This window comes from Drosophila guanche, unplaced genomic scaffold, assembly GCF_900245975.1.
Source record: "Drosophila guanche unplaced genomic scaffold, DGUA_6, whole genome shotgun sequence".
Lineage (NCBI taxonomy): Eukaryota > Metazoa > Arthropoda > Insecta > Diptera > Drosophilidae > Drosophila > Drosophila guanche.
In genome coordinates, this window is record NW_022995747.1 from 6,420,697 (window position 1) to 6,442,815 (window position 22,119).

The 22,119-nt window shown below is 45.0% G+C and overlaps 1 protein-coding gene across 2 annotated transcripts in view; it reads right to left on the reverse strand.

Annotated features, from left to right (window-relative positions):
- LOC117583402 overlaps positions 1 to 15,917 on the reverse strand; it is a 27,494-nt gene extending 11,577 nt beyond the window's left edge. The window contains exons 1-2 of one of the 2 annotated variants that reach the window (XM_034271685.1): positions 15,394 to 15,917; positions 8,746 to 8,833 (exon numbers count right to left, since the gene is read on the reverse strand). The gene's annotated coding sequence lies outside the window, so the exon portion shown is untranslated. The remainder of the gene's footprint in view (positions 1 to 8,745; positions 8,834 to 15,393) is intronic. The other variant, XM_034271688.1, reaches the window with a different exon arrangement.
- Between the last annotated feature and the right edge of the window lie 6,202 nt (positions 15,918 to 22,119).

Consider the following 22,119-nt stretch of genomic DNA (forward strand, 5'->3'; position numbering starts at 1 on the left):
TAAAAAACAATATGCTGCCCGGCTGCCTCGATCATCTCCCCTGCCAGATGCCAACTCCAGATTCCGTCGCAGCCCGAGGCCACAGAGCAGAGCGGCTTCCCCATTCTTGCAGCCGCCATACAACACTCCACCACGCTCCTTCTTCTGCTTCGATCATCTTTGTAGCTGCTGCTGCCGCACCATTCTTCTGCTCGATTGAACGGCAATATGTGAAGCAGACAATAAAAGAGAGATACAGAGAGAGAGAGAGAGAGAGAGAGCGAGAGAGAGAGCGAAGGAGAGAGGGGCAGCTCTCATTATGGCAACCCTCACTTCCACTTGCAATTAGTGGTATGAATGAATTTATGCTAATTACAGGCCTAGACAACAGACGCAACGCGCTTTTAATAAGACACCACAGGCCACTCCCCCCCCGAACCTCCTCCGAAAACAGCAAAAAGTGCTGTGGCTGCATGTCTGTATAAGTATCTTTCATTTTTTGGTTTTCGGGGTTTTCCATCTTCATCATCTTTCTACTTACTTACTAGCAGCCCCTTTTTTTCGGTTCCGTTCCGTTCTGTTCTGTTCGGTTCGGTTCGTTTTGGTTCGGTTTCACCTGCTAACCCACAAATGTAATGAGCCATTGGACCAAAAGTGGACAAGAGAGAATGAATGAATGAGTGAAGGAATGAATGGTGGTGGTCTGGTCTGGTCGAAATGAAGCAAAGAGAACGGTAAATGTGCGTGTGTGTGTGGCCAAACATTCACATATTCACATTCGAAATAAAAACAAAAATTCATAATTCTCTTTTGTGGTTTTTCCTTCACTTCGAATTTCCATGTGAGCGTAACCGAAACCCATTTTAATTAACATATAATTTGTGGCTAGGCAAACGTTTTGCCCTGGCCCCACAGTCATCGCCTTTTGTTTTTGTTTTTCTTTTTTATCTCTCTTCACCATACGATTTTCCACGCACCGTTTCGGTTGATGTTCTTCCACGGAGGTTAGATATGTCTATCAATTTCACTAATTGAACGTTAACAAGCTGCCGCCGCAGCAGCAGCAACAGCAACAGCCGCTGGAAGCGTTTGTTCCTCCATCTATCAATCATGTAAACCACTCCTCAACTGGGGTTTGGGAGCGATGTAAATGCACGCATACGAATACCATTGTTAGTTATTGGGTGAGAGATCTGTTGTATGATGCGATTCCAATTTGTAGCTGGCCTCTTCCTGGTGTGGCTCTTCCTCCTTGTTAATGTTTGGCTCGTAAACAAAAGACTAATCATATGTGAAGCGAATCGCACTACCCAGATGGATGGCCTGCAGAGTTTTCATTACAATTACAATTCTGCTAATGGTTTCCAGCATCCGCATTTCCAATTGAAAACAATGGATAAGCTGAACTCATTTGTCGATATGAAAACTAAATTGAAAACTACAATCTCAAATTGGGGTTTCAGGCCCACTCTCGCGAGGTCAGAACAAAAGATTCTGGGGCTGGAGGAGACTGTAGACTGTGAACTGGGGGGCTGACTTTCAATATATTCAATAAAGATTTCTCTAGTTTCGTATGCGGGTTCCCAGGCAGCCATCCATATCGCCGATGGCGCACAAAACAAAAGGAATAATATTTTGGATCGTTCGATTTGAATTTATGCCAACTAAATGCCAGCCAGCCAGCAAAATGCCAAATGCTAATTGACTTTGCAGCCACAGAAAAAACACTTTCTTAATGGAAATTCTGCAGAAAAGAAGTAAGAGACACCAGCCAGCTCAGCTGTTGGGAAAAACGGACTCTTGGAATACTTGAGTACCTGACCAACTCCACTGAGCCGCACTCGAAGCATGCATAATAAATAAGGCTTTTGTGCGGAGAGAAATGAGCGGTTGGCTGCTAGAAGGAAGCAGCATATTAGCACGGAGACTGAATCAGAGTCCGCGGCGGCATTATCATAAACTAAATATAGCAGCAAATATCAATTTGATTGTGCCTGTGCCGAGAGCACAAATTGAGACCGGTCTATACAATGGTGTGCAACGAGAGCAGCTCCAAGACGGAGTCCAAGACACAAAGTCAAAGCCAAAGCTCGAGTCAGAGTCAGAGTCAGAGTCAGGGTCCGAGTCCCCGACCGGGAGTTGGCATTGTTGTCCAAGTACCGTTGAAGTTTAGCGCTGCTGCATGTCCGGCTGCTGGCCAGTGATAAATTATCACTCTTGGCCGGGCCATTACTTTTCGGAAATGTACGAGGTGAGCGACTGCAGTGGCTCACCGCCACCAAACTTATGGCCAGCAATGAAAATGAGAATGAGAAGGGGCATGGGAGTATGAGAGTATGAGAGTATGAGAGTGCGCTTTAGCTGACCAAAGAATCGCAGAGAGTAATAGACAGGAGAAATAAAAGACTTCCAGGTGCATTCGCTGTTCGCTCAGTGTAGAATGGGGGCCAAGGCGTTGGCGTTTATTATGCAAATAATTTAGCCTTAACTTAAGGCCGCAAATTAATATTGCTCAGCGGTGGAGGCTCACAGGAACGACAGTTGCACAAGAGCTGGCGCAGAGCTACTCCTCAAGCGGTGAAGCTCGAGTTCAAGTTCCAGCGCTGAACAATGTCGCATTCATTTAACGGCACTTGGCTGATTGTTATTTAAAGTTCAGTTCATAACAATTGTGTGGCTGGTTGTCTGGCTCTGTGCCAGAGTGGTGTGGTGTGGCTCTGGGTGCTGATGCTTTGTCCGCTTTGCAATTTACTACTTTTGCATAGTTAACAACTTGATTGGTAGCGCTGGGCAGCTGTTGGCAGCAATGGAAGCACCCGAGCCATGACATTGAAATGTAGGCCTTGCCGTCATCATCATCATCATCATCGATGCCCGCCAATGATTGTCGTCATAGTAGATGTTGTTGTTGCTCTTGCTGTTGCTGATGTTAGCCGATGTTGTCGTTGTCTCTTGCCTGTTGCCTGTTGCCATGCTGTTGTTGTCATGCCGCATAAGTGGGGAGTACATGGTTGCTGGTTGCTGCTTGCTGGTTGCATAACTAACAATGTTTAGAGCGCATAAATGCATGGCCATGGCTATGGCCAAGCACAACAGAACTCCATCTAACATCTAACATTCAGAGTAACGGGGTCCCGCACAAATGCTCATGACATGCAAAAGAATTTCAGTTATGTTCAGCCTCGGAATCGGTTGGAAATACTTGTACGATAGACACTCAGAGAGCAGGGGGTTGAGCAGGGGGTGCCTTTGGGTGGGATATCCAACGATTTAGCAATGCAAATTGCGTTGTTTAGCTTATAGATAATGTCATTCAGAAGTATCGCAAAAATGTTTAAAGAACTCGAAACGAGTTCGCTGCCAAAGTCTCTCTCTTCGATAAATGCACCTGATAAGAATGAAGAACGACAGTTGACATAGAAAAGAAGAGAGGAAAAATCTTGCGGTTGAGGCGTAGGAATGTGGATGATTGATTAGTGATTCCAATCATTTGGCTCTTTGATTGCATTTGAATGGTGATCAAAGGAATTAATGCAAACGGGCAACTGTCAAATATTTCCTTGATATAAATTGACGGTTAACTTTTCGCTGACTTGGCCTTCTTTTAATGATCTTTTAATGTTCGTACTTGAGTGCTTTGATGAGTTTTCAATAAAGATTCCCATTTCAATTTGTTCTAAAGTGCATTTGTGCACTGTTCAACACAAAAGACTTTATATGGAATACAATTTTCTTTCGATTCTGATTTGTGGTTCAGCTTACTTTAATGTTAGCTTAAATGGGATCCTAAGATCACGAGAGCTTTGATCTTTTGAGCTTTAGCTGCTCTACCTCTCACCCCTATTCGGTTTCCAGTTGAACTCTCTGGCTTGTGTGTGTGTTTAACAATTTCAATTGCTAAGCCCTTCCCAGCAGCCAGCCTGCCAAAGTGATTAAGTATGATTATCCACATAAAGGGATGCTTATGCTTATCGCTGATGGCCATCCATAATCATTTATGATCATTTAGTTGGAATACACGGATGACACAGAAACCTCACCTTACCTCCAGGATAGAGCAAACAGAGCCCGTGGCCATAAAAGACAAAAGCAAACATCTCCAGCTACATCTTAATCTTCATCAGAGGAGTCGCAGAGACAGACAGACACTCGTAGTGTATGGCCATAAGCTGGGCAATTAACACTTGACATTCTTTTCACTTTTTTGTGTTCTTTTTTGCCATGTCGTTGATATGCTTTGGGCACCGGAGAGATAGTGTTGAAGGGACAGGGGAAAAGTGCTGGAGCCCAGCACTAATCGTCTCATAAAAACACATTTTATTTGAACTACGTGACAAACAGAACTTTATGGCTGAAGTTGGAAAGAGAGAGAGAGAGAGAGAGAGAGAGAGCAGCAAAGTTCTTTTCGGACGTGTGTCAAGTGGCCAATAACATTTCGCTTTCTAGCAGCCCACTTAGGGTTCTTGGCTTTCTGGCTTTCTGGCTTTCTGTCTCCGTTCTGGCCATAAGACTTTCCTTCCACTGCCTTCCATTGTGTGCGTTTGCTTTGTCGATGCGGCATCAAATTCTACTTGAGCGCTAATTCGAGTCAATAAAAAAGCGTTTACAGGCAAACAATAATGAATGCTAGTTGCTGTCATTCCCATTCCCATTCCCATTGCTATTGCTATCGCTGGCCCCGGCTATTAGAAATTCTAGAAAACTGGCTCACAGCCGCACAGAAGTGAAAGAAAGCCGGCCGGTCGGTCGGTCGGTCGGTCGGTCGGTCGGTCGGTCGGTCGCTCATGAACGTAAATTAAACGAGAAAATGCCAGGCAAAAACAACACAAATATAAACTACGTTTTCGAAACTCTCAATAGCTGCGCCACCGCACGGCACGGCACGGCACGTGTCTTTCCCTGGTTTTCTCTTTGGGAAATTCTTGGCGTAAAAGTAAAAATTCATAAAGAGATGAAAAACCCGTAACCGCTGACAGCCAACATAAATCCCGACAAAGCCCAAAAAGTTGGAGGCCTCCCCGAAAAAGGAAACGACCGACCGACCGACCAGCTGGAACAAACCAAAAAGCCACCAACAACTATAAAAAAAATCTAAACAAATTGAAAAGCGCACGCCAAAGTCGCATCATCATCATCATCATGCAGAAGAGGCAGCAGCAGGCAAGCCATCCAGTGGATAGGTTGGAAAACTGGACCTGGAAATCAGGTCGGTCGTCGGTCGTCGTTGCACCTCCCACAGTCAAAAGATTTATGCCCACGTATAACTGTTCTACAATCCACTGGGAGAGACCGAAACCACCCAACCAACCTCTAGCCGAAAGCAACTTCTACACCACAGCCATGTGTGTGTGCGTTGCATATTTACGACTCAATCAAATGCAAATCGCACGAATATTTGAGTTACACATCTCTTGGGAAGATGTCGTTGTGCGGGGGCTGCCCACCTGCTGCTCTACAGGTGCACCGCTGCACCTATGAACAGGTAACCCAATTCGTGGAAAACGGTTATAAATTGCGTGAAAATGCATTACGCAAGTACAAAAGGCTGTGAATGGTGGCAGCCACATCATCATCAACAGCAGCAGCAGCAGCAACGACAATGCGAAATGTGAATGTGAATTGGCTGCTCCAGTTTTTCCGGGCTAATTTATGCAACATTTGTTCACCTGGCAGGTGGAAGCTGTCGGCGCACGTAACTGTCAACATGGCGCAAAACTAACTGTAAACTGTATATGCCACCAACCAACCAACCAACCAACCACCCACCCAGCCAGCCAGAGAGGCAACAACCCACCTAGTCACCAAACCAGCCACCTTGCCACCATCTAGCCACCGACTGCGCAGCTAATTGTCGACGCTTTTTGCATTAAAGCCAATTTGCGTTCACATTGTTACCAGTTACCGCTTTGGTGGCTGTCCAGAGAGTGGCTGCCATATAAATTTCCATGCTCGAATTGTTCTTAAGATCTCTCTGGTTCTAGCTATGGCTCTCGCTCTTGTTCCTCCTCTCCCTATCTATCTCTCCACTATCTGTATCTCTGTGTCCCCTGTCTGAGGCGATTAGAATGTGCCATTAACCCATTTCCGAGTGGCAGTTTGGCTATTTGGCGCGAAAGATGCACACGGAATGTGCAATTTGAATACATGTGCAACAATCCCACACACACGCCAAAAGGACGATCGACAAATGTGATTAACCCATTAAAGACAGCACATAAGTTATGCCCAACTTTCGATTGATGAACCCACACTTATTTGATATTTTTATAATTTATTCTTCTCTATCAATCCATCCTTCTTCCAAGGTATTTCCTCTACGTTTTTCTGTTCGTTCTGCTGCTTTGAAAAGTTTGTCAACAAGTTTTGTGTGTGCACAACAGGTTGACCAAAGGATGAATGGCAGGCACTTAAATATCTGGCACTCAAGGGGTTAAAAGCGGCTTACGGCAGCTAAGACAACAAACAACCAAACAGAGGGAGAGAGACATGGAAACGGAGAAACAAACAAGTTTGTTGCTCAAACATAGGCCCAAGTAAACAGAAGTAAAACCAATTCTAAGGAGAAGGAGGGTTGGTATTTGTTTGTTTGCCAGATCGATAGACTGATTGATGGACTGACTGACTGACTGACTGACTGAATGACTGGTCGACTGACGGACTGCCTCTGTGTGTTGCTGTGGCTGCCTTATGATTTCGCCTTTTGCCGACGTTGCGCTAATTTGTTGGCATCCAATGGAATTGGCCAAGACAGGAAGCCTGCCAATGCATCGTGGAAAACGTAGAAAACTGCAAGAATTTTGCAGACAAAAGTTGCCGACACTGTCTGCTGGAAAATTCCTGGTAATTCTCTGTTTGATTTATTAACGATCATTACACACATTCGATTGCCGTTGATGCCCCGTCTTGCTGCCGGCGTTGCTGCCACTGGACCAGCTACAGCAACCAGAATCAATATCTCAGCTGCACTTCCGGTTCAGGTGTTTGCCATTTGCCAGAGGAAGAGAAATCCTTTTGGGCCACAAGCAGAAACAGAAACAGAAACAGAAAGAGCCACAGACACAGAAACTATGGACACATAAATAACCACCAAAAAGAGAGTCAGTAGCCCAATTGGCCAATATATAAACTTCTATATGTACAATGTATATAGAACAACGAGTCACATTATATAATTTGCACTCGGAGATTTATGGCCAGACATAGTTGCCCATTTCTGGTGCTGCAGCCTGCGATTGCTTCCATTCTCAATGCGTCTTTAAAACGCAATAAATATTAAAGACATTGCCGGTGCACCTTCCGTCCTCTGCGTGCTGTTTATTCGCCAAAAGTTGACTCAGCCATGGCAATGGAGCCGCACGAGTGCTACGAGTACGAGACTATCTGCCGATAGGCAGCGCGAAAATGTTGCCAAGCAATGTTAAAAGTAGAACAGGCCAACGGCTCGAACCGAGCCGAACCAAACCGAACCGCGATGCATGCAACAGAACAGTCACTGCAGAGCCAGGCAGAGTAGTAGGAGAAGAAGGAGGAGTCGCTCCCAGTTCTTGGCCAACAATATTCATTGCACAATTATGCCTTGCCTGAGTCTTATGCCAGATCTTAATGCTTTATATAGACAACTAATTTATGCAGTGTCTGCACGTCAGTCAGGTGAAAGATACACATATTGCATAGAGAGGAGAGAGAGAGAGAGAGAGAGAGAGAGAATTCAGCCCACGCCAAATTATTTGCTATTTAGCCAAACATCAGCCTAGTTAGTGGAGCCACCGAAACTGGGTCGATGATATGCACTGGAATGCAGCTGAAACTGCAACTGAAACGGCGGCAGAACCGAACCGCCAACAGTAGACGGCAGCCAGCATGACCATCGGCAGCATCTGCAGCCTGTGGACTGACTTCCTGTGCGGAATTTGGCCTAAACGAAATTTCACTTCGTTTTGCATTGCAATAAAAGATCTTCGAGGGTGAGCCGACAAAGATTGGAGAACGTTTCCGACCCCACTCACCTTTAATTTAAACAAAATCCACAAACCACAACCCACAACCCACGCGGTGGTTTACGACCAGCAAACATGTAACATTCGCTTTATGGTCCTACAGAAAAATCTATGCCACGATTGCTCCTAAGTATTCCTCTATAACGGCTCTATCTCACATTTTGGCACACATTTCACCCCTGCAGGGGGTGCATGGCATGTTCAAATCTTTACGATCGAAGGAGAATTCCTGCTCTGGGCGTCCTTCACAATGGGTTTTGACAGCAGCAGCAACCAGCACATCAAAATTTCATGTTCCCAGTTGTTATCGTCATGTTTGCATTTCATTTTGTACAGTTAAGACAAGGGTTCCTTGCACCATAAAGTGCGATTGCCCACCCTTAGCCATTTCTGACACATATTTCCATTCATAATTTCCGCAACAGCAAGTGGGAGGTTCTTCCTAGAGCCTAGTTCAAGGTTGGCCCAAAATACATTTCCTTACAACAAGTTGGCTGAAGAATTTCCCAGGTATCGTTGTGCTTTTCACTCATCCTGCATTTTAATTGTAATTATTTTGAGCACTTAAACTCAGCGGCTCTCCACATTTACGAGCGTAGACTCGTTTTGGCACCAAGTTGACCCCCAATCGAACTCTCCTTAGTTTCTACATCTCCAAATGGCCGTTCCCATTTTCCCCGAACATGCTGCCTGCCCATAAAATCTTCCCCCATTGCCGAGAACTTTGCTCTTGACATAACCTTTTTCCTATATTTGATTTTCCACATACCTTAAATGTTTGTTCTCGTTTCTTCCACTTCGTTGTAATCGACAAACCTCAGTCCAGGTCTGTCTGTGTGTGTGTGTGTGTGTGTGATCTGTAAGGCAAACAAATGCAAATTAGTTAAATATTTGCCTCCAAGCAGCAACAACAATGGACCCCAAGAGAACACCAAAGCAGGAGGAACCTCCACTCTGGGCCCAAAACCCACTTAAAGTACAAGAGGCGGAGCCTTAGCAGCCTTCTGGCTGGCGTGTTATCATCCCCAGCGATACAGATCTCAGCAGCAGCTGCATCTGCATCTGCATTTGCATCTGAAGACGAGGCAATTGAGTTTAGTGTGACAACGTTTAATGTGAAAACGAGAACTAAATAAATAATTTTTACCACTGGGACAACGGCAAACAATGAGATGCGGCGATAATTTCATTATAAGAGAAAACTAAGAGGGAGATTCAGTCTGAAATTCCGTCTGAGTTGGCCCGAGCTGGAGATGGAGATGGAGATGGAGATGGAGCTGCAGATGCGGCGTGCACAGATGTATCCGTCTTGACGTTGAGCGCTTATCTAGACTTTGAATCGTCAGCAGGTGACATTGAAGTAATTTACTTGCTTTTGCCAGTTTCCACTGGCACTGGCACTGGCACTGCCACTGCTACCCACACAATTTATTTGCAACTATTTAAACGAAGCAAAAGGAAGCGAAAAGCATGCAGAAAGCCGCTTTGGCGCAAACCAAGGCAAGATCTTGGCTAGTATTATTAGCCAACTAAGAGTTGAAGTTGAAGCTGAAACTGAAGCTGGAGTCAAAGTCGCCGCAGAGGAGTTGCAGTCACTCAGAGCACTTCTTTTTCCTCAGTTTGAGTTCCAGCTTCAGCTCCAGCTTTAGCTGCAGCTTTTGGCCTCTTCTTCTGTTAACTTCTTGCTTTATTATTGGCCGACAGTGTCGTTGTTGTCGTTGTCGCTGTTGCTGCTGCTGCTGCTGCTGTTGCATTTCGCATTCCATGCTAGCGAAAGTTGACCTAGTCGACGATCGCGGTTTTTGCTTTTTTTTTTTGTCGCTGAATGGAGGAGGTGGCGGTGGTGGTGGTGGAAAAGGCAACCAGCCAGAAGTAAAGAGGAGTTGAAGGAGCACGGTGCAGCCAGCACAAAGCACAAAATTTGCTTATAAATAACGAAATTAAATATGGCCAAAAGCTAAATAACTCAGCCAGCAACAACCACTTCTGGCTTCTGGCTTCTGGCCAAACACTTTTAACACTTTAGTAGCGCCAGCAAACTCCTCGCTCTCCTCTCCGCAAATGAAAATCGAAATTTACCCAAAGTTTCTCTTTACCGATGCTGTTTTATTTTTGCTGCTCAGTCAGTATTCTGGTTGCCAGCTGAGCAGCAGCAGCAGCACAAAAAAATGTACACAATTAACTATGCAATGCACGCGTCTGACTGCCACTGACACAGCCACTGACACAGCCACAGCGATGTTCCCCCAGTTTCCCTAGAGTCTCTTTATTTTGGCAACTTTCTTTTGGCAGTTTCAAAATGCAAATCGTCTTTATGATGATAGAGTGCCGGGCATTCTAATCAACTGGGAGATGGCTGCAAGTTGTGCGACTCTTACTTTCGATCTGTGGCACACTGCTGACGTCAGACAACAAGTGGTTTCCGCTGGCGGCTAAAACAGAATCAGCTCAAAGTGGAGATGGCGGAAGCCTCAGCTTCAACAGCCACACCAGCCACAGCCACAGCCACAGCTACAGCCATAGACATTGAACTGTAACACTTTCTATTGAGGTCAGTCCGACCGAAAAGCAACAGAGAAATAATAATAAAATGCCATCGAATGGGTGTAGAAGCGGCACAAGAAGTACTGCTGGAAGTACGGCTCGTGGTTTGTTGGCTCATAAAAGGCCAGACAAAAGTGCCAGACAGCCATGCGCACACAATAGAAATGCCCAAAATGCCAGGCACGTTGTTCGGTCACACTGCCGTGACGCTTCCCTCCTTAGGCATCCCATCGCCACCCAACAACTAACTCGAGAGAGAAAAAAGTCCAACCTATTAATGTAATTTTTTCTCTCTCAATTTTCGTAAAGATTTCCTATATTTCGGAACTGAAACGCAGGCAATGTCAAAATGTTAACTGCTTTCAATGGCATCCACATGCACCTTGGCCGTGTGGCTGTCCAACTGGGTTTCTGGAAGGGGTCTTGGGTTCGGCGGGGTCTGAGGTCTGCGGCGCTTTCTTTTGTGCCCCAAACGGCAGATTTTTGTCACGATCCCGGCTCGCTTGCGCTTTTAACGTTTATTGGATTATTGTCATTAAATTTGTTTGGCTTAAACTGAGACTGATACTGAGACTGAGACTGAGACGCCGGCAATGCCTTGAACGCGAAATGCAGACGGAGAGAAACTCTGTTGTTGCGGAGCTTAAGGTAGGGAAGTCCTCGATATGAGTCAGAGGTTACCACTTAAGCGGTGCTGCCTGTCTTGAGATGACCTTGGTGTGAGGAGGTCACTGCGAATCCAATAAATCTTACAAATGGAACAGAAATTAGCTATGAATAGTGGAAGGAATGTTTCATTGGGGAATCTAGAAGGAAATCCTGTCTACAAAAATGTTTTAAAAAATCTATAAAAAATATTAATATTGTTCCCCTTTCATAATTGACTTAGCCTTAAACCTTAATCATGATAATATCTTTGCTACTGCAGCCAACTGGGCGTCATTTTTGGTTTCACACAATTCACCAGCTTATTGTCCATCTGTTCTCATGAATGCATCCTGGCATTGGCTTTTACTTTTCTTCCCAGCCGTGAAACCACCACAACAAGAGACAGCATCCACCAGCTATTGCCGCTTTTCCTTTTTGGCATTATCATTGGCTGCGGATTGGCATTGCAGACGGACAAATATGTATGAGGATCCCAGCCACATATCCATCGGCAAGCCAGCTGCCAAATGTCAAAGTTTAAGCAAATACAAACGCCTTGCCATTGGCATTGAGTCTGGGACACTGGCATTGCGATGGCGATTGCCATTTGGTCGTGCCATATGAGTCTCTGCCTCAGTGTCTGAGTTGCACCCCAAGGCATTTTCTTCCACTTCGTCCTCGGCTTCGTTTTCCCGCACTTAATCGGCGACAATCACAAATCTTTTGAAGCGGAAAAAAGAGGCGCAGGCACAGGCATAGACAGTGCCACAGGGGGAGGAAGGCAGAGGATAGGACGTTTTTATTTATGGCCAAGAAAAAAGCCAAACAAGCGAAAGTCAAATTCTTCAACGATTATTTTCTTGGTAATTTTTCGGCGGCTGCTTCTGCCTTGGAATCGTTTGCCAAAAGTTAAGTGTCATTTTTCCATCTCTCTTTCATTTTGGTGGGGGTTTCCTCCCGAGGGCAGCACAGGCAACAGGCAATGAAAACTCCTGCCATTGTCTCTGTCTCCGTCTCGGGTGGCACTCGGATGGGACGGGAGTTCATTGATATTTTGAATGCAGCCACGTTTTGTCTGCAAAAAGTGAAACTCTCAATTGTCGGTGTCCGATGTGTCTTTGACTTTGAACTTGGCTTAGATTTTTAGCCCCCAGCTGTGTGGCAGATGCTGCACATCGGTGGCTGATGGCTGATGGCCGATGCCCGATGCTCGATTGTCGATTGCAGCAGGCGAAAACTTTTTATTTTTCAATTAAATCGCAATTAAAATATTACCAAACAAAGAAAATACTTTCACACAATCGCAATTTATTTCGGGCAGCACTTCTGGATCAATTAGCCAAACTGCATGTCAGAGTCAGAGTCCGAACGAAAGCGAAGCCACCAATCGACTGGTGGAAACGAGTGCTCGAATCCCCATCTCCACATGACTTGGATATTGATGGACAGCCTCAATTTGGAGAGGAGGAGAGTGTGCCAAAGCCGATGCTGCTGCCTTGTTATTAGCCAGACTCTAGAGAGATGGTAATGATCGCCATGTGATTGAACAGGGCGTATAACCCATGAATGATCATGAATATTACAACGGAAAAGTGTGGGATAAACTGTACTAAAGATTCCGCTAAAGAGATACTTCGGATGGATGAAGAGGGGAAATCCGATGTGTAGAAAGTTTAATCCATCAAATGATATCATCAGCGCAGATGCCAATTTCCTTTAATAATTTCTCAACCTAATTTCTCGTATCTTATCCATAAATTATCGTTTAGCCAGTGTTCAGATTGGAGCGAGGCATTAACCCAAAAAGGTGCCAAAATGCCGAAAATGAAGACAAAATGCAAAATAATTTCCACACCGAAATCTGAAAAATCTGAAAAATCTGAACAGTTATGTTACTTCCCATCTGCCGGGCCATTGTTGTATAAATCTTTGCTAATTGCCAAGGCAAACAGACAAGCTGTGCTGGGGACAGACCCCGAGGTAAGACCGTTGTATCAACTGACCCAAAAGTTGACAATCGTAAAATAAACAAAAATGGAAATTTGGCACACCGAACACCATCAACACAAAAGGCCAGAGAACACGCAGAAGTGTTAACCCAAATGAAGCTTATGCTCTCAGAACTGGGGAGAGCCAGTGATGGCGCCTCAGGGAGGGGGGAACTCTATGTCTTCATAGAGTCTTGGCGTGGCTCTGCAGATTGACCGACCGGCAATTGACAATTCTATGCGGCTATTCATCATCCCATCATCCATTCATTTTCTTGGATAAACTGAAACGGAAGCGGTGGCTGAGAGAGATCTCTGTCCATGTCTACCTCTAACTACTTAGAATCGATTTCTTTGACGACAACTTGGATAGCCAGTCTGCCAGTCGCTGATTATTGTCAAGCCGCAAAAGTAATTTAGCAGAAAAACTATCATAAGAGTTGGAAATCCATTGGCAGTTGGACTTGCGCCAAATGTCAAATTAAATCTATCAATTTCACAGAAGAATGAACGCCCAAATGCGTTGTGGGGTCCCTGCACAAGTTTCGCGGACAGACATTTCAAATTGCTTTGCTGACACCGTGTGGGGTGTGGCCGGCCGGTCGGTCGGTCCGGACTTCAGCTCTAAGGCACACCAGATGTTGTGGCATTTGATGTGGTTTGGCCCGTAATTGCAATGGTGTAGAGGGTCTGCAGCAGAGCCAGGCTAATCAACGCTAACTGCAACAAACAAGCTGGACAAACAAAACGCAAATTATTTTCTAGCAGCAGCAGCAACAAATATTAAATGCACTTGACAAATTACAAAGCCAAAGGCAGACACAGACACAGCTAGGGATCGGGATCCAGCTCGAGAGCGTGTTGAAGATTTTTCTTTTTGCCCATTTGGCGGCAATTAAAGCGCACGCTTCGTCTAATCAACAGCGACTGGCAGGCTGCGTAAATGAATAGCTGCCAGAGGCAGGCAGCCAGCCAGGCAGCAGGCTGCAGCAGCATGAGTGGTTGTAACTGTCATGTCATCATGACGATGATGCCAACTCCCGAGCCTAGCCCAGCCCAGCGCAGGCCAGCCCCAGTCAAGCCTGGGCAATGATTGCGGGCAAATTTAAATACCAACTCCCTGGTCATGGCCACATCCACGTTTAAGGCATCTGCTTGTGGAGGAACCCTAGCACAGCCCAGACAGTAGCTGACATTCAATGCATCATTTCAGCCGGTGGTCTTGATCGTTTGTTGGCCTTTCTATGATGCACTCCTGATCGTCATCACCACCAATCTTAGTCGCAGCTCCAGTCACCGTCCCCGTCCAAGTCTCAGTCTCAGTTTTATTCTCAGTCTCAGTCCCACTTCCAGTGCCATTCCTGTTCGTCAGCTAGATGCGGATTTTGACACGTTGCATTGTGGATTTCACACCACATCTGGGCCTAATTATTTTAATTGCCCGACTTGTGTTCGCTCGGTTTTAATTAGAGGGTTTCAGATGCAACATAAAAGACAGCCAGGCAAAATGCAAGTTAATGGCACTAAATGTAAATGCCTTGGGAGCACACCCAATTACATTCTAAATGCGAATGCCTTCGAGTAGTGGGAGATGATGGTTCTGCGGGTATCGTATCTCAGAATCGCACAAAAGGGCTAAATTGCATCTAAATGTTGTGGCTAATTTATGGTCTAGGACGACCATAAATCTTCAAAGGGTTTTGCGCAAAAGCCTTCAAGGAACCTTCACAAGAATAACTCTTCGTATCTATAAAAATCAAACTGTTGACTAAACTCAGACAATTTAATGGCTTCGAATGAAGAATGAAAGAAACGTCGAAGGTCGTCGTATTCAGAATAGTTAAGAAAATTTAAAGGAGTTCATATTAAAGAACTTCTTCCCATACAATTCGTTGAGCAGAGAAGTTCTTTTTAGTAACTTCAAAATGCAGAATGAATGAAATTCCCGAACTACATTTAAATAAGATCAGAAATAATTGCAAAAAATATCTCTGGCAATCTCAAGGTTACAGGGAACAGGAAACCAAAGACCTATCTCTGTCCAGCCATCGATTGAGTAAACAAAAAAGCAAACAAAAACACACACAACGATGAGTTTTTGCCCGCTCATCTCATCTCACTGTTCCCGGTTTGTGGCCTGTCATTGCAGCATCGTCGTCGTTCGATATTATACTTGTAAATATTGTAGTTGAGGGGCATACTCGAATGCTGTGCGGTAAAAGTTAATAAACACTCACTTGATGCGGGAAGAATAATTTGCAACTGCAACTGCTGCAACTGTAACTTGGACTCGTGAGTGTCAGAATTCTTCCGAAAAGTATCCTTTCCTTTCTGTTCTGTTGGGTTGTTCTGTTTTGGTTGAGTTCTTCCTCGTTCTTTCGGTGATCAATGCTGAGTCACGCTGCACTTTTATGATCAGTTTTATTCATGTATGTAAATGATCACTGCTCGTTGATTACACACAATGCACATGGAGGTTTTTAGGATTGAATGGGATTGCACTTGACTCTGGGAGTAGTATTCCTTGTTGTCGAAGAGAACTGAGCTTCCTGGCAAGCGTCGCGTTTGGATTTGCTTTAATGTTGGTCGCGATCGCTGCGAACCTGCCCGTCGAGAGTTGACCGAATAACTAAAGTAAACGTCGGGCTAATCAGTCGTTATATAAGTTTCTTTTCGATGGCTTTTCTTGGCTGCGCTGCTACGGCTCAACAATGCTGCTCTGCGCTGACTCTGCTCTGGGCTCTACGTGCGTTCGCCTTGACAATGGTGAGCGTTGTGAACCACTGTCGACGGTCGAGCGCGAAAGAAAGCCAAAGCCGCCACACTTTGAGCCAAAACAAAGAAAGCCAAAGAAATGAGCTGCAAACACAAACGGCTCAAAGCCCCCACTCTCTCTATACTCTCCACTGCGCCACTCGAGTCGTCGTGGGGTTTGGGTTTTGTGTTTGCTTTTGCTTTTGCTTTTGCTTTTGAGTCGGAGTTTTGTTTTGAGTGTGGCGAGCGAGGAAAAGCGGATCGTGTCTGTGCATCTGTACGACTATCTTTGTATATCTTTGTATGCCTGCATTTCACTCCACAAAGACAGGCTGCTGCTGTTGCTGCTTCTGCTGTGTGTGCCTGTGGCTGTTGCTGCTGCTGCTTCTTCTGCTGCTGCTCTTTCCTGATGCCTCTCTTTGATGTGGAGCTGCGGCTGCGGCTGCGGCTGCGGCTCTCTTGTGAGGCACATGTGCCACACGAATTAATATGTTGAGTGGAGAGAGAGAGTCCATTCATAATTTCGATTACAAAACCCTCGAGCAGAACTGAGAGGGTTCAGAACGGGCACACACGATGTTCAATATCATTAATTAAATTGAAATCAGGGCAGAAAACAGAAAAAGTTGGAGCTAAAATATTAGCCAAACAACTAGAAGAACCAGAAGAAAATCAATTTTGCCCATGAGATTGCACTTAACTGAATTATTGGTACATGAAATTTATGATACATTCTCTCTCTCTCTCTCTTCTCGTTTCTCGTCTCTCGTCGCCTCGTCTTGTGGTCAGGCGTTTGTTGTCGTGCGTTTTATGCTCCATAAAAGCTGTCCAGCACCACAGTTTAAACGAATTAGGAGCCCAAAACGAAGTCAACCCGATTGGGTGGATGGATGGATGGGCTGGGCGGAGAAAGGCTACAGAGAACAACAAATCCAAGAGCCATCAAAACACCCATTTATTGACCGATGCTACTCCAGCAGTTGACCAAAGAAAGTTACACATTTTAGCCCATAGTTTGACAACATTTCTATTGAGTCATTTACATGTTAAGCTCATAAATTGATCCATTCCCTAATCCCCTCAAAGTTCAAATCATTTGTGTAGTGTAAACACAGAACAATCAAAAGAAAAGACCCCCCGAAAAATGAATGAATCAATTTGAAGTCAGATGGCCGGCCAGATGGCCTTTCGCTTTCAGCAGAGCCAGCAGAGAGCCAGGGCCAACACGATTTTGTGCATACTGATGAGCCCAGAGATGATCATCACGATCTGGAGAAAGCCAGATCGAAGAAAAGTCAGCGAGAGAGAAACACAGCGACAATTGCTAAATGAAATGTCGCACAAGGAAGCGCAAATTGTAACTTTTGCAACATTGCGGCAATCAAATGTCGGCGGAAATGTTTACACGGAGAGCGTCGTCGAAAATGGCCGAAAATGTTTTCGAAAGGGGCACAGGCAGAGTGGTGGAAAGGCAATTTGCATTTCACCGAAAACAAAACCATAGCTATCTGTGTGTGACAATGACAGCTGCCTAATGATGATTCAAGTTGATTTGCCAAAGATTTGCCCGCTGATTCCCCAGCATTTGTGTCTGTGCCTGCGTCTCCAACTCTGGCTTTGAGGCTGCGAACAGGTGCATTTGTTTCGTTTCTTTCTTGAGAATCATTTGGTTTCATTTCGCTGCTTTCGTTTTTCGGGTGAAAATGAAAATTTGCCAAACAAACAGCTGCAGATCAGTCCACGTTCGCTGCCTCGGGCGTTTGTGTTTTAATGCTCGTTGTTTAAACAGAAACAATTTTAATTACAGCTAATTTTCAGCATTTTGCAGTTATTTCTGCTGCTTTTATGCACTTAACACGGAGCATGAATGCACAGCAACAAAAGTCCACGGCCAGCAGTCATGGGAATTGTCCGCCTAGCCACAGCCACAGCCCTGCCTCTGCCTCTTTCTCGGATATCTGGGAGTTTCGGTGGTTTGGTTTCTGTGCAAATTCTAACAGCATCCGCCAAAGGTTCGGTTTTTGGTTTTGGTTTTCGTTTGCCTGCTGATTAAGTTGCTGCTTCCAGCTGCTGCTGCTCCTTCTCGTGGTGGTGCTGCTGCTGCTGATTCCAGCATCGAAAATGAGCCAAAAACAAACAAAACTTGGCTGCAGAATGATGGAATATGGCAACACCGAAGTATTTGTACACTTCGAAGCGGGAAGACTAATCTTTTAATCAAGTATTTTTATAACATTTTATGTGAAAAAGGTTTGTGTTCCTGAGGAATCATCTTCGGAGATACTTTTACTATCTGCAGAGCAGACCAAGCGCATCGCCAATTCAGCATACCCAACCATCGAATGCTTATCCCCCCAAAAACAGAACAGAACAGGAACCAGAGCTAACGTTATTCCATTGTAACTGAACGGTTGTTAACAAGGGGCCCCGAGTCCAAAAAAAAAGAACCAAAACCAAAACCAAACGATACGAAACGAAACGATCCCAAGTACAAGTACAGAGCCAAATTGGGCGTAATATTATGCCCAGGCTGGGTGAAATATGAGCTGAGAAAATTTTATTTCAGCTTTGTTTTTGCCTGGCCACAGCATTGAACTTGTGTATATCTGCAGTCCCCTCCCAGCTGCCGCTCTTCGTTCCTGGGTTCCTGTGTCAGCGCCTGCGCCACAATTGTCTAGGGGGCCCGAGAGTTGTAAGTGATCGTATTTAAGGCAGTTTTGGCCGGCTTATTTAATGCGCTCACGTTTGGTTGCATCATAAAACGAAAGAGCCCTGCCCCCGGCAGACAGCTAGAAATGGAGAAAGAACGGGAGGAATACTCAGGTTATTCATACAAAAAAAAAACATCGGCAAAAATACGCCAATATTTGCCCATTTCTTTGCCTAAGATTGCTAATCTGGCCAGCGATTTGTGTGTTTTAGGGGGCGTCGGCACTAGGGCAGTCTTTAGACAGTAAAATAAAACAATTCAATTTGCTCGTGCTGAAGTGGGAGGTACTGTACCTATAGGTAGTGGGCGGAGTTCTGTTAAACACTGAAATTCGAAATTCTTAGCTCTAAATTCTCCCTTGGTCTGCCAGCGCTGGCCGCACATGTTGTCGAGAAAAAAAAAACTGAAATCTGCCGGGAAATGACTGTTTGATTTGGCTATTACTCAAAATTCCACCTTGCCGTTCGAACGAACGAAGTTTTTGGCACAACAAAAAAGGGCTTAGCGATCCATCTTAAGTGTTTATTTCCTGCAATTATAGAAATTTAGTTTTAGTTTTTGCCTGCCTTTGTGTGTGACAGACAAGACACAAATACTTCCGCGTTGAATCTGCTAAAAAAGAGAATTTAGAGGTGGAGATGGAGATGGAGATGGAGAAAAACATTCTTGTGGCGGCTTGGTTCAAAGATTGCTTTGTGTTAGGTTAAACAAACATCGGGGCGAACTGTTACCATTTTTGTTCGTTGATTAACAATTGTTTGCCGCAGCAAATATTTAAAGCGTGAAATCGGGCGTACCTCAAACTATTTGCTGTACTCCAGATAGAAACAAATGTGAACCAGATACAATACGAGTGAGCATTTAGCGCAGAAGAGACCCGAAATGTTCTGTCTGACAAAAGGTGCGAGTTGGCAGCGTGTAAGTTTTGATTGCAGATTGAAATCTCTTTTGGGGCTTCAGTGTCTGAATTTATTTGTAATATTTTTGAGTGGCCAACGCCTTTTGCACACATAAGTTCAACGCCCCTCGAGGGGCCTTAAATGAAAAGTCGAAACCAGAAACCCGAAGCCTTTGGGCCAGATTCGAATAATGTAAAACGCAGCGTTAATTAAAGCCGATTACCGTAATTTGTTTGTGTCCGCCCGGCCCTTGGGGCGGTAGTGCGGGAACCTTTTTATGAGATGCCACAGCCACAGACCTGCAGTCGGGGGCCCTGCAAAATTTTCTTCATATTTCATAACTGAAATTGAATGTACGAGCATGTATCTTTATCTGTGTATCTGAGGAATTTGTGTGTTGCCGCTGCTGCCGGTGCCTTTGGGTTCTGTGTAGCCAAAAGCGCGTGTGACCCCAAAAAGAGAAATTTCATACAGACAAATGATGCAATTCTTGGACTCGGCTTTTGGGCTTGGCCCTTTCCTAATTGACTAATTAACTCGAGCTTTAATAAAGCATTCGGTCGGTGCCTAGGGTTCGGCCCCAGCCAAGTGAATGATTTATGTCGCCTCTTGATTGATCTTTACTGGGAAATTTGTTCGAGCTGTTTTGGTTTTTGCTTGAACGCGGCTACCTCGTAGGCCTCATTTGGCATTCCTCTTTCCAAAGAAAGCAACGTTTTTGAAAGATGTCAATGCTCAGTGCTCAATGCTGCGGCATTCTAAGCACGGTGAAAGTTGTTTTTGTCAATGGCCAAGAACTTCTTGTGGTCCCTCCGCTGTGCCTGTCTCTGCGCTGCTCCACCTGTGCTCAATAGTGCGACAAAATGGTCAACTCAACTGTCCGTTCATCTTCATCTCTCCATCATCATCATCATTATTGTCTTTCAGCGTTGTCGCTCGTCGCATCATCAGCTCAGCTCAGCTCAGCTCCGCTCAGCTCAGCACAGCTCACGTTCTAAGTACAGATTGGCATGTGGCGATGCTCGCTCTTAACACAGAAATCATAATGGTAATGGCAATCATAATAGGAACAATAAAAAGAAAATCCAAGAATGGCCTTAAGAAAGTAAAAGACTTTAAATGCTGTTTCCAAGACTTGCTTCTCTTTTTTCTCTCTTCTCAGTGTTTAATGACATTGACAGACAAACTTGCACTTGTCCAGCATCTAATCCGGATTGTTCGTTGCCATTTGGAGATCTCTGTGCCTTCATTCTTGAAGGTTATGTGAGTGTGCAGTTTGCCAGCTTCCCAAAGTGCCTAGTCAAAGGCTCTCTTTAATGGCTCTAGAGTTCCTTCTGCACGCTTTTTGGGCTGCTTAAACTAATCTCCTGGCTTAGCACATGAATGCAATTAAAATTCGCACAAGACAACTGGACTATTTCGGTCTCTTTCCGGCTTGCGGCATGTGGCTTTTGTCACGTTTATTTGACATTTTGGCCACTGTAAATTCTATTTAAATTTCTTGGCTTTGTTTTACTCTGTTTGTGGCTGTGCCTCTTTAGTGGTGACGCTCGAAATTAGCCCAAAAGGCTTCAAATGCCTCATTTTGTGGCTCTGTGTTGTCACGTTTTGAAAACGAGATTGGTTCGGATTAGGCCGCAGACATCGAGCCCGGCCCGAGCCCTCCTCCACTGCCAATTCGATGGTTGGCTGGCAACCCAGTGATGTGGCTGTGGCCTGACTGCCTCGCTAACTGACTTGGCTTGACTTTTTGATTCATTTACGCTAATTAGGTGACACAATTCTCACCTAATGTGCTCTGATAAGCTCTATACTGGAATGCCGTGGAAAACCGCAGCCACCAAATCCAATGAAAATCCCGAGCTGGAGCAACAAAAGCAAAAGCAAAAGCAACAAATTGCTGCCTGCCAACAGTTTTGTGAAACTCATCGGCTTACCGCCAGCCAAGAAGTGAAGTACCTTCCTATGGCTGCCATGGCTGCTGGCTTGCTGCTCATTTAAATTTTACACACAGCTCCCTGGTTTTGGCTTAACCATTTTTGGTAAGTCTCTCTCTGTCTGTACGTATCTTGGACGTGGAGTTGTTGCCTGCTCCCGAAAACAATGGGCACTCGTATATCATGATAATCATAAAAGCCATAGAGCCAGCTTCAATGGTGCTCCTCCTGCTGCTCCTGCTGCTCCTGCTGATGCTGGTGATTCTCCTGCTCCTGGCCATATATGTATCTGTGTGGCCTCGGCAGTTTGGAGCACTTCTATGGAGAGCATGTAAAGCGCCGCACTAGACTCTGGTTACACGGCCCGTCTGGCCATAATTTGTTATCATATTAAAGTGCAACATGGACAACAGTTTTGCCGAACGCGATATATGCTGATACTCTTACTCCAAACTTGACCACACAGAGGCACTGTGGATAGATTCTGCATACCAATTGGGTGGAATTCTAAAAGGAATTCGGTCCAAGGAATCACAACTCTGCAGGTGGCAGAAGTGTGCTGAATAGAATATCTTTGGCATGATTTGATTTCAATGTCAAGACAAATATTCTGCAGAAGTGTCTTAAAGATTTTGCTGCACAATATTTAGAATTTTTGGAATA